This window comes from Mytilus californianus, unplaced genomic scaffold (genome assembly GCF_021869535.1).
Source record: "Mytilus californianus isolate M0D057914Y unplaced genomic scaffold, xbMytCali1.0.p SCAF_10, whole genome shotgun sequence".
Lineage (NCBI taxonomy): Eukaryota > Metazoa > Mollusca > Bivalvia > Mytilida > Mytilidae > Mytilus > Mytilus californianus.
The window spans coordinates 74288762-74307239 of record NW_026262582.1 but is presented as its reverse complement, the minus strand read 5'-3'; the positions used below and the strand labels follow the sequence as shown (position 1 = coordinate 74307239).

At 32.8% G+C, this 18478-nt stretch overlaps 1 protein-coding gene across 1 annotated transcript in view; it reads left to right on the top strand.

Annotated features, from left to right (window-relative positions):
• The window catches only part of LOC127718520 (interferon alpha-inducible protein 27-like protein 2), an 83858-nt gene that overhangs the window by 35781 nt on the left and 29599 nt on the right, over positions 1-18478 (top strand). The window lies entirely within an intron of this gene.

Here is an 18478-nt window from a genome sequence, read left to right as displayed (position 1 = left end):
TTTACTTTATTTGTGCATTTAATCAAGCTATGAGATTTGAACATCGATTTACTATTGTTGGTAGATATAAGAAGATGTGGTAATAATGCCGATGAGACAACTGTCCATCCAAGTCACAATTTTTAAAAGTAAACCATTATGGTCAAAGTATGGCCTTTAACACGGAGAATTGGCTCACACCGAACAGCAAGCTATAAAGGGTCCAAAAATGACAAGTGTAAAACCATTCAAACAGGAAAACCAACGGTCTAATCTTATTAAACGGGCAAAACAAAAACACACTTATAAACCACATCAAAAATCGACAACCACTGAACATCAGGTTCCTGACTATCTGTTTTATATCTATACCACAACAATGAATGATAATCAAATATGACAAACAGCAAACGTTTACCATTAATGGATTACAGGTCCAGTGTTTACGACAGATTTTCGGTTGTCTTTGCTAAAATTGTCTATTGACGCCATTATTTTATTTTGTCGTGTTTATGGGGGGTGCAGAAGGGGCTGTCAACGTAATATTCACGTTAATTCCATTTCTTCATGTCAGTAGAAAATTTACTTTGTTACACAGTGAGACTGAAGATAATTTAATCCAAATTTTCCTCGAAAATTTATATCAATTTCTTATGTGTTTTTAATAATTAACTATATAACTTCTTTAAAAGTCTCTACTATATATCGCGGTCTTCTTAGGTCACACTAGTCTTGTCCTGCTGTGGTAAAACCTATGTTTAAACCACAATATAAGAAATAGTCCCCATTTGTTATGTCTTATAAGGTCAGATTGCTTTAGTCATGCAGATATAAATGTAACAAAAATACCGAGCTCCAAGTTCAATTCAAAAAGAGGGAAGTCGAAAACAACATATAGAGATTGAGTTTAGGTTGGAAGGCTTTAGATACAAAAAGAGAGACGATAGATACCAAAGCGATAACAAAAATCATAAGAAACAAATTAATATGCAAGGGAAACGGTGAAACATCTAAGTGTATTAAGTGTAGGAAAAGAGCGTCTTTTCCCATTTGAATATCTTGTATGAAATTTTAAATTCTATTACTGTTATCTGAATTGATAATAAGACAAGGTACATCATTAATTACTTTAAGTCATAAAGCTGGGAATGTCATCGTACTTCATACCGGAACCTACCCCAGTCATTCTCAGAGAAGCAGAGTTTTCTAATAATGGCATTAAATTTTAACTTGAAAAGTACGCATGAATGCTTGTATAAATAAATTCGTATCTAATGCACTTTCTTAAAGCATGTCTGAATAACTAAAATTGAGAATGGAAAAGCGGAATTTGTCAAAGAGACAACAACCCGACTAAAGAGCATATAACAGCCGAATGCTACCAATGGATCTTCAATGCAGCGAGAAAATCCCGCACCTGGATGCGTGCTTCAGCTGGCCCCTCAACAAAAATGTATACTAGTTCAGAGATAATGGACGTCATACTAAACTCGAAAAATATATATAAAAAAAAACTAAAATTAAAAATCATACAAGACTAACAAAGGCTAGAGGCTCCTGACTTGGGACAGGCGCAAAAATGCGACGGGTTTAAACATGTTTTTTGAGATCTCAACCCTCCCGTATACCTCTAGCCAATGTAGAAAAAACAAGCACACAACTTTACGCACAGTAAAACTCAGTTTAAGAGAAGTCCTAGCCCGATGTCAGAATAGGTAACAAAAGAAACTAAACAAAATGACAATGATACATAAATTTACAAAGGACTACTAGCAGTTACTGACATGCCAGCTGTAGACCTCAATTAAACGGATTGAAAGATTATGTCTTCATCATATGAATATCATATGAATATCAAGCACAATCCCTCCCGTTAGGGGTTCAGTATTATACCATCATAAAATATATGAGAATAACATAACCCTTATCATGCCAACAACTGGTTTTATAATACATGTGTTTATTTCTGGAAAGACCCTATAAGTGAATCAATATTAAAGCCATAATATGCAACCTTTAATGACCAGCTGACAACAGTATCGTAACTTTATCAAGTTTAACCTTGTGGAAATTTATACTTTCGTTTTTGATGTAAATTTTCAAAAACACATGAGGTTTTCAAATACTATCTAAAAACATCAACATAAACAAATATGCGTACGTGCCCTGTGCTCATTTATGACCTCGTTAATCTACCCATATAAATACGTCACATCAAACATAAGGATAAAGGTTCAAACCGAGGGAATAGCTTATACAGACACAATATATATTCCATGTTAGTACCAATGTTATAACTTGATTGTGATTCAATCGTAGAATTTGATTTTTTGGTATGAATAAAACATAACTCTATAAATCAATTTTTATGTTATCGAACATTAAACAACTGATTTATGTTTCATATATATGTAGGAATCTGAACCGCGATGGTACTCCGAACCGCAATGGTCACGCTGAGGTGCTATGGTTTTACGCTGAAGTGTGGTTTTAATCACGCTGAAGGGCGTTGGTGGCATTGTGACGTTATCTTGTTGATAGCTTCGCCGAAGTGCGGTGGTGGTAGTGCTAGGGTCTACACAAACTACATTTCCAATGCTTTTCATGCCGATGTAGATGTTAATTTGTATGTTAAAGCAGTTGTTAAGGTTTTTAAGTCGATAAGTGACTTATACATCTTCTTATTTCTATATAATTCTGTATTTTATCTATACGTTTCTTCGATCATGAGTTCCTCGTTTACCGTAATGTTATAACGAGGAGAGTCTGTCTTCGGAACCGCATGTATTTAGAGAATGTAACGCTCCATCGTACATAAAACAGAACCTTTTGTAGATATCGAGAGAAAAATTTACTTTCCACTAGGACTATCTGTCATCTAGTATTGGACTGTAATCAAGGACAGCCATAAACAATAATGAATGTTAATTTATATACTAACTAAAACTATAAAAAAAAATCTACTATTCAATGATAATAAACACGTAGGAAGATTTAAAACTAGCAATCATGAGTCAAACAGACCATCGCACATCAGCGTACAGACTATCGCACTTCGGCGTAGTCCACCGCACTTCAGCGGAGTCCTACGTATATATGAAAGATACTAAATTGAAATCATCGACATAATGTTTGTTTATAATAAACCTATCTATCTGTTCGTGAAGCAACTGCAATGCATGACTTTTGTCTGTAGAATCGTGTATCTTATTTGAATAATTCAAAATAATTGTTGCTCATATGATAATTGTTTTGAAAAGTCTCAAATTTCAAAAGGAACTTTTAACTGGTCCATTTTGAAATTTATCATTGTAACAAATACTTGCTCATTTATCTAGCTATATAAATACGTACATTAACCATGTTAACCATACGGATACAGGTTCATACCGAGGGAATAAGTTACACAGATACAATATATGTTTCATGTAAGTACCAATATAACTTTATTGTGATTAAATTGCAGATTTTAAATGTTTGGTATGGATAAGTCATAGTTCTATAAACTCGAATTTAAGTTAAACGAATGAAAGCAACTAATTTATATTTTTACTTTTCTCATAATTGTTTTGAATATTGTCAACTTTCAAATGGAACTTTGGAATTGTCCATTTAGAAATTAATCATTGTGAAAAATACTTTTGTGGCGATTTATGAAGACAATCGTCCCTGATGGTCACCAGTCTTTTGACATGGAATATCATCATACGTCATCTTGTAAATCTATTTGTTCATAAATTCTAATCAATTAAATTGATTACTATGTTTCTTTATTTCAACTCAGATGTATAGAAAGCCTTATAAAGTCTTATTTTGGCACAACTTTTGGAATGTTTTTTAAGTACTCTTCAACTTTCGAACAAAATACAAAAAGAGTTTGACTTTTAAACCTGGCTTGATCCGATCGTTAAATATCCATTTTGTACGGGTTTTTATTTATATTCATATTTCGTTGCCAATTTGTTTTCGATTTTGTCTTTTTTTTTCTTTTTACCTCATAGTTTTTGAGTCGTTTTGTGTCTACTTACCGTTTTGTACACATGAGTTTATTGGGTGCTTTTTTTTGCAGTATTGAATACATACAACAAACATTGTACATCAAACCAACAATGGAACAAAAGTATATTACAGTCTGCGTATTGTTTGTTCTCTTTGGTACACCTGTTCGAGGTAATTTATATAATGGCAAACAAAATAAACAATAATCATCTAAATTAATCAATCAATCCACGTCTAAATGAGACGTGAAATATAGAAACACTCAAACATACAATAAAAACTTAATCTTCATTTTAAGAATACAATTTTTCGTGGATCATCAATTTTTGTTTAATTTGGGGATAAAAATACAAATGAAAATAAAAGAAAGTCTGAGAATTGATAACTAACTTGGTACGTCTTTTTACCAAAATACAGTGGAAATTCCGATGACAAGACTACGTCGAACTGTTTTAATGCAATATTTTTGATTTTCATAAGTAATCGTGAAAAATATAGATTTAAACAGTAACCCCAGCTTAAATACATAAAAATATGTTTAAACGAAACTAAACTAGAGAGTCATAAAGTAAACAATCATGTCACTACCACAGCTCAGCTTAAGGCCTCCTTTGAACATTTGAAGCTCCCTATTGGTTACCTGCATTACATAAAAAAAAACGAAATACGTCGTTTCATTGCGGATTCTAGTAAGTGTTCTACTACTAATATGTCGGTGCTTTTAACGAGGTCCCTAACTACCATCAAATAGCAAATCATAAAGTTTTGTAATAAAACATATGAAAATAGTTGAATTAACCATTTTTGGAGAGTGATATTCCTTGGATGTTTTAGATAGAAAACTCAAGTTTTATTGAATGTCTTCTATTAATGGTCTGTGTCATTTGTAAAAACGTTGTTGCAATCACAGTCGACCTTTAAAAAATATTTCAAATGTATAATTTTGAATATCGTACATTCATTGCAAATAAACTCATCATATATAACAGAACACCTGTTTCGTCTACACAAGGCTCATCAGTGACGCTGGAATCAAAAATATGTTTAAAAGACCAAGTAAAGTACAAAGTTGAATAGCATTGCGGACCGAAAATTATTTAAAGTTTTGCAAAATACAACAAACTAATCTATTCCTGAGGTTGAAAAGCCTAAGTATTTCAAAAATAAAAAAAGGGTAGCAGTAATGTATTTGAAGAGTTGTGACCAGTAACTTTGATTTGATAATTGCAAAGAGCATTTTTATAGGCTCACTTTTTGCGTTGGCACTAAGACTGCCTTTGCTCTCGTCAATCCCCAATTTACGTTGGCAAGTCTTCAAACAAAAGTACCATAATTACAAATCACAAGTTGAAACCGACCTTGATAGAACATTTTTCGATAATGTTGTACATACAATAGTAACTGTATGTAATGCACTCGAAATGAGTAGCTGATAGAGGTATGCTCTCATATCTAATCATATAATTGATTTACAATCAACCAAAGACAAACGCATATTTATAATTTTATTTGATTTGTACGTTCATAGGCAGAGTGGGAACCAAATAAAGGATGGACTTCAGATGATGTTTTGTGTGTTGCAAAGAAGGTTTGGAGGAGCAGTGGTAATAGGGACAGGTGCAGTTGCTTTAGCACCCATTGCACTTGGTGGAGCTGGTTTTGGCAGTGCAGGTATAGCAGCTGGATCATTAGCAGCAAAGGCGATGGCAATATCAGCTGCTGCTAATGGCGGTGGAGTAGTTGCCGGAGGAGTTGTAACCGGCCTTCAGTCAGCAGGAGCTGCTGGTTTGGGTCTTGGCGCGACGGCTGCAGTTGGTACCACAGCTGGTGGGATATACCGCTATGTTAGTGGAGGGTGCTCAAATAAGGATTATGAGTGCATAAAAAAAACTAAAAGTAAGTCCATTGTCTACTGAAGAACCTAATAGAATATTCTGAACAAAACTTAAAACACTTTCCGTTTCAGTTCGACTGACAACATAGGGACTAATTCAATATAAAAAGACAAACAACCTTAAAAAACAACTAAAGATTGAGCAACACGAACTTCACAAACTCCGGTGCTTCTGAGGTGTCAACGTTTTGACGTCTTTAGATATCATCCGCCTTTTTTAAATGGTATATTGTTGAACCGTTTATCGGATCATTAAGTTGTATTTTGGTTGATGTGTCGCCAAAGAATAAAGTATCAAGATTTATCACACACTGAAAATAATATGATCACACAATTAAATATTCCCATGAAGGATAGTTATATAACATTATGTATCAAACTGCTGATATATTATCTAAGGTTTACAGTAATAAAGGATAAGGCATTAAGGTGTAATACCACCATTGTTTTCCTCAATTAGTTTTTGTTAAATTTTTACTTTTAAAAAAATTGTACAGAATTTACTTTTTTTTCAAATAAAGAACTACTTGGCATGCGTAAGGTTTGATCCTGTCCAGTAGTACAGTGAACATTTCACATTACATTTTATTGCATATAAGATTATAATCATCACTGGAAGTTAACCCATCAAATTTTCATCCCTTTTTTCATGTGAACAAGCTATGTACAGGTTATGTTATTCTCATATATTTTATGATGGTATGATACTAAAACCCTAACAGGAGGGATTGTGCTTGATATTCATATGATGAAGACATAATATTTCTATCGGTTTAATTGATGTCTTGAGCTGGCATGTCAGTAACTGTTAGTAGTCCTTTGTTAATTTATGTATCATTGCCATTTTGTTTAGTTTCTTTTGTTATCTATTCTGACATCGCTAGAAGTATATGAGGAGGGGGAGGGTTGAGATCTCACAAAAAAGGTTTAACCCCGCCGCCTGTCCCAAATCAGGAGCCTCTGGCCTTTGTTAGTCTTTTTTTTTTTATTTTAGTTCACATATATATATATATCGGAGTTAAGGATGACGTCCATTATTACTGAACTAGTACATATTTTTGGTTAGGGGCCTGCTGAAGCACGCCTCCGGGTGCGGGATTTTCTCGCTGTGTTGGAGATCCATTGGTAGCCTTCGGCTGTTTTCTGCTCTTTGGTCGGGTTATTTCTCTTTGACACATTACCCATTTTCATTTTAAATTGTATTTAGTAACCATATAACCTCAAGTTTCGAAAAAAAAATCTAAATAAATACCAAATGAAAAAAGAATAGTTCTCTGAAACACGCAAGATACGTGTTTAAGACTCAGAAATATTTTACTGCAATGAAATGTAGGATTTTTTACCTACAGCTGTCAAATTTAAGGGTAATTTTTTTCTACCCTTTTTCGTCTGCAACCGGATATGACGTACAACGATTTGGTGGTATTACACCTAAAGACATTTTTTGTTGAATACTGTGAATGAGATTTTTTCCCCTATGTTATACTGATTATTTTAAACATTACTGTCAAGTTTTGTCATAATAAGTTCAATAGTTTGAGAACAATCTAGTATAATGTAAAATGACATATACAGCGATTTGAGACAAATTTCTTTGAAAAATCTAAATCTAGTCGCATCATGATAGAATATAGTATGGACCAAAAAATAATAAAATATTCATATCATATGTGCACAAACAGTTGACTATGACACAAAAGATTACTCTAGGATGGTAAATACCACTAATAGACCTATTTGTCTTCATCATAACGGCCATTTTGGTTCAGTTATACCTCTCATTTCCTAAAAATCTCAACTTTCTACGGCAATAAATCAATTTTTGGGGGTGAAAACACATTTATGCAAGAAATGTGATAATAAATGAGTAATTGAAGTATTCAAAGTGAATGAACTATTCGTATAAAAGATTACTGACTCCATGGATGTTTATAAAAGTGCTTCTGTAAAACTTTAATTTTCGCCGTGCTCCAGAGAGGGACATAAAAATGTTTCCTTTTAGAGAACAAATTGTTGTAACTGCTTCCAAAAAATTCCATTCACTTATAACAGTATATTTGTTACTTGTTTTACTTTGGAAAAAGTCTTTTATCAAACAAAATATAAGAAATAAGGGAAAAAGTCAGAAAAAGCTACCCAAAACGCTGAGTACGGCTTGCTCTGTCTACAAATATCCTGGTATAGTCCTATTTTAAGGCAATTGTCTCTTAAAATGATCTATTGAAACCCAATCCACACAAACTATAAATTTTTGTACTTTTTCACTTACAAAGCATGGAATTTTAACAAATGAGAGTACATACTAGGTCAAAGGTGAATATGAAGCTTTCTATATTAGGTGTAATACCCCCAATATTTTCCGCTTCAAGTCTTCGTTAAATTTTCACTTGTCAAAAAATTGTGCAGAATTTAATTTTGGTTCAAATAAACAAGTGCTTGGCATGAGTAAAGTGTCCAGTACTATAGTTTAAATTTCACATAATACTTCATTGCATATAAGATAAAAACCAATAAAATGTTCGCCCCTGGTTTTCTGTGTACATGCTTTAGTTACCATGTAACCTCAAGTTTCCAAAATATTCTGTAGAAACACCAAATGAAAAAAAGAAAAGTGTTCTGAAACACACAAGATATACATTTATGACTCAGATTTATTTGACTGAAAGATCTGTAGGGTTTATTTCCTACAACTGTCAAATTCAAGGGAATATTTCTGTTTACCCTTTTTCGTATGCAACCATATGTGACGTGAATTGATTTGGTGGTATTTAGTTTCAATTAAAGTTAATGGGCCTCCTAGAGGCATGTTAGTTACGCAATTAGGCTCTTATAATAAAGCAACAAAAATGTAGAATAAAAGTGAAAGTGATGTATCATTTTGTACATATGCCAAAGGGAAATGTTGCTCAAAGCAATTTTTCTTGCCGATAACCCACAGTCTTTATTACAATGATTTTCGTTATAAGATTTTAAATACAGATTACTGACTTTTTTGTCCATGATGTGCTTGCGTATGTTGTTAACAAAAAGTCCTTTAGGGGATACGTAGCTACGAGATATAAAAGAAGAATATGATTTTGTTTTGTCCAATCAGTAATGAAATTGAAAAAGTGAAATAATCAATCCATTAGATGCCAGTTTGATTCAATTTTGACAAAATATGCTAGGAAACATCACTTGCAATGGAATAACTAGACCTTATTAAATTCGTATGCATGTGACCTTTAATTAAGTTACGCTCGAATCAAATCTTAATAAATGTTTTAATTGATAACATAATATAACAATGGGAATGAGTAGCATATCAATGTGATGCCCTTATATATAAACACTTAGTTTCTGCACTTTTTGGAACAATTGGAAAACAAAGGTTTATTTTTTAAACTTTATCTCAATAGGCGGTGCTAAGTCAAAAGAAAATAAAGGATGGATTACAGATGGTGTTTGGTGTGCAACAAAGAAATATGGAGGTGGTGCATTATTGGGGATAGGTACAGTGGCTGTTTCACCCTATGTTCTTGGTGCAGCTGGCTTTGCCGGAGCTGGAATTGCAACTGGATCAGCGGCAGCTAAATTAATGTCTATGTTTGCCGTTTACAATGGTGGAAGCGTAGTAGCCGGAGGAGTTGTTGCCACCCTTCAATCTGTAGGTGCTGCTGGCTTAGGCCTTGGTGGACAGGCTGCAATGGCTACCACAGTTGGCGGGACGTACAGTTATCTAGTTGGAGGTTGCACAAAAGATGACATTGAATGTATAAAGAAGCAAAAATGATGTCCTATGTTTTAAATAAATTTTTCTAATAGACCAATACTTTTCGAATGTTGAAGCATCTATTTAAAATGTGAAAACTAGAAAATGTAATTAAAATATTTAGATTATAATTCTTGTAGATTTTTTCTACTTCTAAATTTACTATTAAAGTGAATCATTATTCTTTTCAGACGATTATAAATTTCTAAAGTATATTTGGGTTAAGTGTCTTTTGAAGAATTTAATATGAAAATAAGGAGATATGTTAAGATTGACAATGCAAGAACTTACCTAGAAGACAATGATAATGACGTGAACAATTACAGTTTACCTTACGTACTTCGACTATAACAATGAGAAATACCCATACCATATAGTAAGCTACATATATCATTGGTACAAAAAAGGTGAAAAAAAATAAATATAAGGGTCAATTTACATAAACCTTAACAATCAAAGGATGGAAGGTACAGCGTTCATGACAGATAATGCACAAATTAGCTAAATTCCGTGCATGTAGAATATATATTTCTAATTAGTTATCAGAGATACCAGGCTTTTAATTTGATAGGCCAGACGCGCGTATGGTCTACATAAGACTCATCAGTGACGCTCAGATCAAAATTGTTAGAAAGCCAAAACACGTATTAAGTTGAAGAGCATTCTAAATAAAGGCCATAGTAGTATACCGCTTTTCAAAAGTCATAAATCAACTGAGAGAAAACAAATCCGGGTAACAATTTGAAACCGAGGGAAGCACATCAACTATAAGAGGAAAACAACGAAAAAACAGAACTCTGAAGTGAACAAAATACAAACAACAATGCAACATGCATAGAAACAAAATGACTAAATGTTACCCGTTTCATATCAGGATTTCTTTTTATACAATTATGAAATACCTGCATCAAGTTAAAGATGACCACAAATACGATCTAATTTTCAATTATACAACCCAGTCATCTTTTTATCGAGTGTGACAACTTCCTCGGAGTGAAACTATCAACCAAACTTTACTTACCACAACCAAAAAAAAAACCGTGTACAACATGAAGAAAAGTCTACTGTTTGTATATGTAGTGTTTTGAAGACCGTTATTTGCCTTTTCGTCGATTTTCTTTTTTTCCAATGCATATGGCGCAATTTGCTTTTAGTCCACTTACAACATAATGACCTTGTAAAAATAAAAAGACAAACAATATTGCACCTAAAAACACAACAACTATAGATTGAACAACTTTACTAAACAAAAATGGGTTGAATTGCAATGCTTCCGACGCAACAATAGTTTTTCATGTCTTTTGGTATCTTTCACCTCTATTTAGGTGGTAATAGTTATCAAAGGTACCAGGCTTATAATTTGATACGCCTGACGTGCGTTTCGTCTGCAAAAGACTCATCAGTGACGCTCAGAACAAAATAGTAAGAAAGCCAAACAATTACAAAGTTGAAGAGCATTGATGACCCAAAATTCCAAAAAAGTTGTGCCAAATACGATTAAGGTTGTCTATGCCTGAGATAAGAAAATCCTTAGTATTCATACTCAAACAGTAAATTTATAAAAATAAAAGTAAAATTGTTATAGAGGATTAAGCATTAACGCTGGTTTTGATTTTCAATAAAGATTTGTAGCCCCTTCTGTAGGTATTTGTGTTACGAGGTTTTTTTAAAGTGCTATAATATTAATCAATAAAAATACAGAATAAAAGTGACGTAGCATTTTGTACATATGCCAAAGGGGAACGTCGACCAATATACCAAATTATTTAGGAACATTTCAGTCACAGATAACCACGACTCTGTTATACCGGTCCCGATCCCTTTTGCACAATTATGACATCATCGAATCAGACTTACTAACCAATGTTTTACTAGCCATGAGCAACACTACGAATGCCAGTATAATATCTGAAAAGGTTGACCATTCGGAAGCACGTAGGTTCCTCTCCTTTTTGTTTAGTTCGTGTTGCTCAACTTTTAGTTTTGTTGTAAATTTCATGGTTCAATAAGTTTGACTTTTTCTCCTTTCTTTTGTTTTTCTTCTCTCTTTTCTTTTTCTATTAGAAACCATGAATCCTGCAAAGCATAACATTAGTTTAAACTGAATCATTTACATTCAATGTACGTATAGGAAAACCACGTTGTCCATTTTATTCATATTGTCTTGTCTTCATGAAATATTGCAATCGGGATTGACATAATGGACAAGCAAATACAGTCTTCTTCTGTCTATACGCAAATAAGGAAAAAAAATTATCAAATGCCGAATTAAAGCTTTAAAAAAATCAAATATAAGTTGTCTGCATTTCTACTGATTGTGTATAAAAAATTTTGAAAATCTGTTTAGATATTGCAAACTTTAGATACATATTCTTAATGTAAATTCTCAAGACTTATGCACCAAAAGTTTTTCCAAAAATATATATGGATAAAAACTAAATATACATGTTCGTATCACGTGTACAAACAGCTGATTATATAAATTGTAAACATCAAAACATAAAATCAAACAGAGGTTTAAACCGAGGGAATAACTTACTCAGATACAATATATTTGTCAATGTAAGTACCACTTTAAAACCTAGATTAAGATTAAATCTTTACAATTCTAATTTTGATATAGAATTGAATAATAAATTTTTGATATTCGAGTTATACAAGTTAATTTTAAACATATCAATGGTTATTAAATTAAAGTTAGAACTCAATTAAATTGAAATCAACAACACAGTATTGGTTATTTATGATAATCCGAAACAACTGCTGTGGGAGCTAAAGATACGGCGAAGGTTCGTTTGTACAAAAACAGGTAATTTGTACATCAATTTACTAAAAAATCATATTGATCGTGATATACAAATCTGAAAAACTTCAAACTAAAGACATTTTTTCCTTTGAAACCTACTCTGTCTTCACTATTTGCTACGAGTGATGAAGATAAACATGTGTTGCAAAAAGAGATTGGTTTTTATTTATAACATAAGTTTTAACATTTCTTGTTAAATTGTGACATTTTGACTGAGTGCGGTTTCGCACGATAGCTTGTATTGCATTACACGCTTAGCCTGTCGACGCAACCGGTTACTCCATTGGCAAGAACTTTTCATTCTATATTCGCCCATAAACGTTTTAGATTCAAGCCTCCACGATTATGTTGATTATTATTCGCATACAGTTCAGAATTGCAAATAAATGAATCAAATATAACAGGAAAAACATGCTTATTTTAAATCACTATCTGTTTAATTGTTCTATCTGGAAGCAGAGGAATTACTGCTGATTACTTTATAATAGCATAATATAATTTGTTGTGGCCAATTGCAATTCACAATACAGAAGACCATATTTGATATGGATAGCATTTCGCAGCGACTATCTTTTGAGGTACAGAGAAACCTTTATCGAACCCGGGTCATTAAGGATTGGTGTTGCTAAAGGTTTTGATTTCTGTGTATGTTTTTATAGAAGCAATCTCTTTTTTTGGCACATTGTGCCTACTTTCTTCCTAATATTTTTTAACATCGTTTTAAGTCTTCTTACTTTTTTCTTTACAATTTTGTATGTTTTATTGCAGTATTGAATATACAAAGACCATTGTATATTAAAGCAACAATGGACCGAAGATATATTACAGTCTGTGTATTAATTGTTCTTTTGGGTACCCCTGTTCAAGGTACTATATGTATATCATATATGAGGCAACAGCAGTTCAGTTTGTTGTTCAACTTTCTTGATTGAAATTGTAAAAATCAAAACATTTTATATCAATAAAAGCTAAGAATTATAATGTGTTATAGTAGAGTCGATTATATTCAATTATAATCAAACGACAAATTTTCAAATGATAAAGCTATTGTTTGCTATAAAACAACAACCAAAAAAGGACCTAGTTCAAATCCTCGCAATGAATAAACAAATCAATCGTTATGAATAACGAAGACCTGTGGTATACAGTAACCCATTGCAACACATACATAATGCATTAAGCAGCTACTGGTGCATTTTGAGAATATTTTTTTCACTATTCGTCAACATTGCAAATATGCAACAACAAATTATTTCGGTCTTACAATAATACTTTGTAATACTAGGAATAGAAAAAATATCCTGGTGTGGCCTTCTTTCAATATGCAATCATGGTGATCCTGATGGAACGATTATAAAGAACGGTTTTTAAATACGAGAAAGACAATTTGTATTGTCATTAAATCTTTTAAACAACTGACATTGTAACAATATATATATATATATTGAAACAGCCTTTAAGATATATGTGAAGTTTAATCAAATAAACATTGTATAATCTATCGAGCAGGGACAATTGTTTTTAATTCTTTTAAACACTTCATGATTTTAAACGGTTGGAATATTTGCATTAATGTTGCTCAATCGCTGGTGACGTTCACTATATAATATTTAATTTCAACGAAACTAAACTCATCATAGATAACAGGCTCTAAATGTAGTACGCCAGATTCGCTTTCTGACTTTAAAACATACTCATCAGTTACGCTCATATCAAAAATTGTAAACGGTAAAAAAAAGTAACGACATCTGAAAAAAACGATTTATAAAGTACTTCCCTTACTAAATGTGATTATCAACAACATGATGTGTTTAAATATGATATGGGAGTTAGTAGCCTATGAATATGATGCTCTTATATATAATCATCTAGTTTCTGTATTTTTGTAACAATTAGTCAAAAATGGGTTATATTTTAAACTTTATCTCGTTAGGCGATGCTGAGTCAACAGAAAAAGACGGATGGACCTCAGATGATCTTTGGTGTGCAACAAAAAAATATGGAGTTGGTGCGTTATTGGGGGTATGTGCAGTAGCTGTAACACCGTATGTTCTTGGTGTAGCTGGATTTACTGGAGCTGGTATAGCAGCTGGATCAGCGGCAGCTAAACTAATGTCAATGTTTGCCGTCTACAATGGCGGAGGCGTATTAGCCGGAGGAGTTGTTGCCACCTGTCAATCTGTAGGGGCTGCTGGATTAAGCATGGCTGGAAAGACTGCAATGTTTACCACAATTGGCGGGACGTACAGCTTTTTTGCTGGAGGATGCGCAGAATATGACATTGAATGTATTAAGAAACGAAAATGATATCAAATGTTTTAAATATATTGTTTTTATTAGACCAATACTTTTCGAATGCTAAATCATATTTTTAAAATGTGAAATTCTTAACACCAGAAAATGTAATAAACATATTTAGATTATATTTTTGGGTAATTTTTTATACTGAGGAATTTACTATTAGAATGTGGCATTCTACCTTTCAGACGATTTAAAGTTTCCCAAAAAAATCAATCATATTTGTGATTGATATCCTTTGAAGAATTTGATATACAAATAAAGAGATGTGATATTGTGGCCAATGACTTAACTAACCATAAATACGAAAGTAAAAAGACATGAACAATTACAGGTTACCATACGGACTACGACTATAGAATTGAACAAAACCCATACCATATAGTAAGCTAAAACAAACCCATCATAGATACCAGGATTGAAATTTAATATTTGCGCCAGACGCGCGTATCGTCTACAAAAGACTCATCAGTGACGCTCGAATCAAAAAAGTTAAAAAAAAAGGCCAAATAAAGTACGAATTGAACAGCATTGAGGACCAAAAATTCCATAAAGTTTGCAAAATACATCTGAGATAATGTATTCCTGAGGTTTATAATGTCCCTGGTACGAAACATGAACACACCAGCGGCTTGATTTGTTTGTGACCTTGATTTGTCTTTTTAATCACGTTCTGAGATTTGAACATCGGTAAAATTACTGTAGTACAAGTTGATACGCTATCTCAGAGTTTGTATTTCTTTTAGTTGACTGTTATGGAATGCCTGTGCCATACATGACCACGAATACAATCCAATTTTAGTTTATATAACCCATTCCTCTTTTTCCCGATAGTGATAGCACCCACAGACTTGTAGAAGGAGAAGGTAGGGCAATCAGATTGACAATCAAAACCGCACAATGGTGTTTTGTCTAGAAATGGCAATTATAATTAACAACTTTTTGGAATTTTGGGTCCTCAATGCTCTTCAACTCTGTACTTGTTTGCCTTTACAACTATTTTGATCTGAGCGTCACTGATCAGTTTTATGTAGACGAAACGCGCGTCTGTCGTATTAAACAATAAGCCTGGTACCTTTGATAACTATATTCAATCAGCCTTTCAAATGATATAACGCAATCAGGTAAAGCACTTGATATTCTACCTCAGGAATGACGTTTCGTCCCCGATGGTATCACCAGCCCGGTAGTCAGCACTTCGGTGTTGACATGAATATCAATTGTATGGTCATTTTTATAAATTTCCTGTTTACAAATATGAATTTTTCAAAACACTAAGGATTTTCTTATCCCAGGTATAGATTACCTTAGCCGTTTTTGGCACAACTTTTTGGAATTTTGAGTCCTCAATGCTCTTCAACTTTGTACTTGTTTGGCTTTATAACTATTTTGATCTGAGCGTCTCTGGTGAGTCTAATGTAGACGAAACGCGCATATGGCGTATTAAATTATAATCCTGGTACCTTTGACTATTAAAGCGGGGGAATGTTTCGCCCTTTTACGCAGAATGCTACTTCGAGAGCCTGTGGATGGCATATACCCTATTGGACATTTATCACAAATATATCAGTATTTTAATGAGCTAATAAAATATGGTTGACAGATGTAAACCGAATACCACAGTAGATAAAATGCATGCGCTAGGATAATGATTTAATGTACGGCGCTGTTTACAATTTTGTGGGGAGTGGACTAAATGGGCTATCCTTAAGAAAAAAAATTAAAAACTGCATTGAAAACATTTGGTTTCTTTAATTAAAAAAGATTGAGAAAATACTAAGGCACTCAAAAATCATTAATAAAACAAAACCAGATAAGAAAATGTATAAAAGAATCCGCAAAAAAATACTAACAGCAGTCAAGAAATCATTACAAATAAATAAAAAAAATGAGCTACACCAACCCCACGAAAACCGGGGATGATTGCAGGTGCCGAAGAAGGTTCCGCAGTTCCTGATATAAGTAATATCAGCAAAGTGTTGTCTTAGTTTTCTTCATTTTCACCTTTTGGCGGCCATTTTGAAATTTTCCGTCATTTTGAAAAAAAAGAAAGGTCTGATATAACTTCATGACTTACTTAAAACGTTGGCTTACATTTTATATATTTTAAAAGATTTGGTTTGAATATTATTTGCTTTTTATTATACTTGGCAGTGAAATTTGGGCAGATTGGCAGACATCTTTAAAAAAAAATGCACAATTTAATAATTTGTGGATGACAAGATCATTATGTTGCTGTCACCGTGTTTCTATTGAAAATTATTGAGGTTTATTTCATTGGTTGCAATGAATTATCGTGATTCCCAGTGAAACAAAAACCGATAATTTCACATGTGAAGTAAACACGATAATTTCACTCCTCAGTCGTCATACAATAAAAGAATTTGTCAAGACGTTATCGACGAAGTTGCATAAAAGCAAACTATGAATGCGTAGAAAAAGTAGCGTTTTCTACTTTATTTCCATTTTTAGCCAATGTTAGTGAAATAAAAAGAATAACTAATCAAACAATTAAAATATCGAAAAATATTCAACTGGTGACCGAACAACACTGATAACAAACTCCTGCGCTCATCTTTGATTAGTTATTCTATGAGTAAATCATCCATATTCCAATCTTCTACCAAACACAAAATGAATTATGTGGTCTAATATAAGCTCTTTCCACTACGAATTACAATCATGGTCTTTGATTTAAACACATTAATGGAGTCCTCTATGTCTCGCTGTATATTAAAATTTATTTTGATTTATTTTCGAGTCTGCGACATTTATGTTGCGAAAGCGAGACAAAGAGATCCTAGATTCCTTCCTCGACGTCAGCGGCGTCTGCATTTAAGTTCAGCTTGTGGTTAAAGTTTTTTATAATCAATAACTCTGTCAAACCTTCCTGGATTTAAGGAAATTGAACAGAAGCTTTTTTATGACCAAAAGACAGTAGCTGTTCCCGGAGCAATTTTTGAAAATTTCTATTTTCACATTTCCGTATTTAACTGATAAATGGACGACCTTGTTTTTTATAGATTTTGTTTATACTTTGGCAGAGTTTTTTTGTATGATCAAGATATAATGTCTGAGGCAAACTTTTGAAAATATCTTACTTCTTTTCCTTTTCAGTATTTTTCTGATCGATGGACTAAGTCTTTTTACAGTTAACACTTACGAGAGTCTGGGACTATTTTTTAAATGATTGATTTGAAAATCTCCATGGATTGATATGAAACTTGGACAGAAGCTAATCTTCAAGACCATGAAAAAAACATCTAAAGATTTTTTTTTTAATTATGTATATTTTGTATTTTACTGATAAATGAACTCACTTTTTAAGTGAAAATTACACTTTTACACTGGCAGCAGCAATTGAAAGCGAGACACAGGGTCCAGTGGAACCCCTTACAAGTTGTATCTATTTAATCTGACACTTATCTAACTATGAATTCAGTTATACAAATTTCAAATACGTTTAACCCAAAATAGTTATTTAAACACTTCACAATTCAATCACCGCTTTCAGTTTAAAAAAAAAACAACAAATTATTGTTTCGTCAATCAAAATACCAAAACATTGTATAATATATTAGTCACAGATAATCACAGATCTGTTATACAAATCCCGACCCCTATTGCTTAATCATGACATAACCGATTTAGACTATACGGAAAATAGTAGTATTACATTTTCCCAGCATTAGGTCGGCCTTTTGTGTACCCAAGTCAGGTGCAGGAAGTCAACTTATGAGCGCTGTGATTG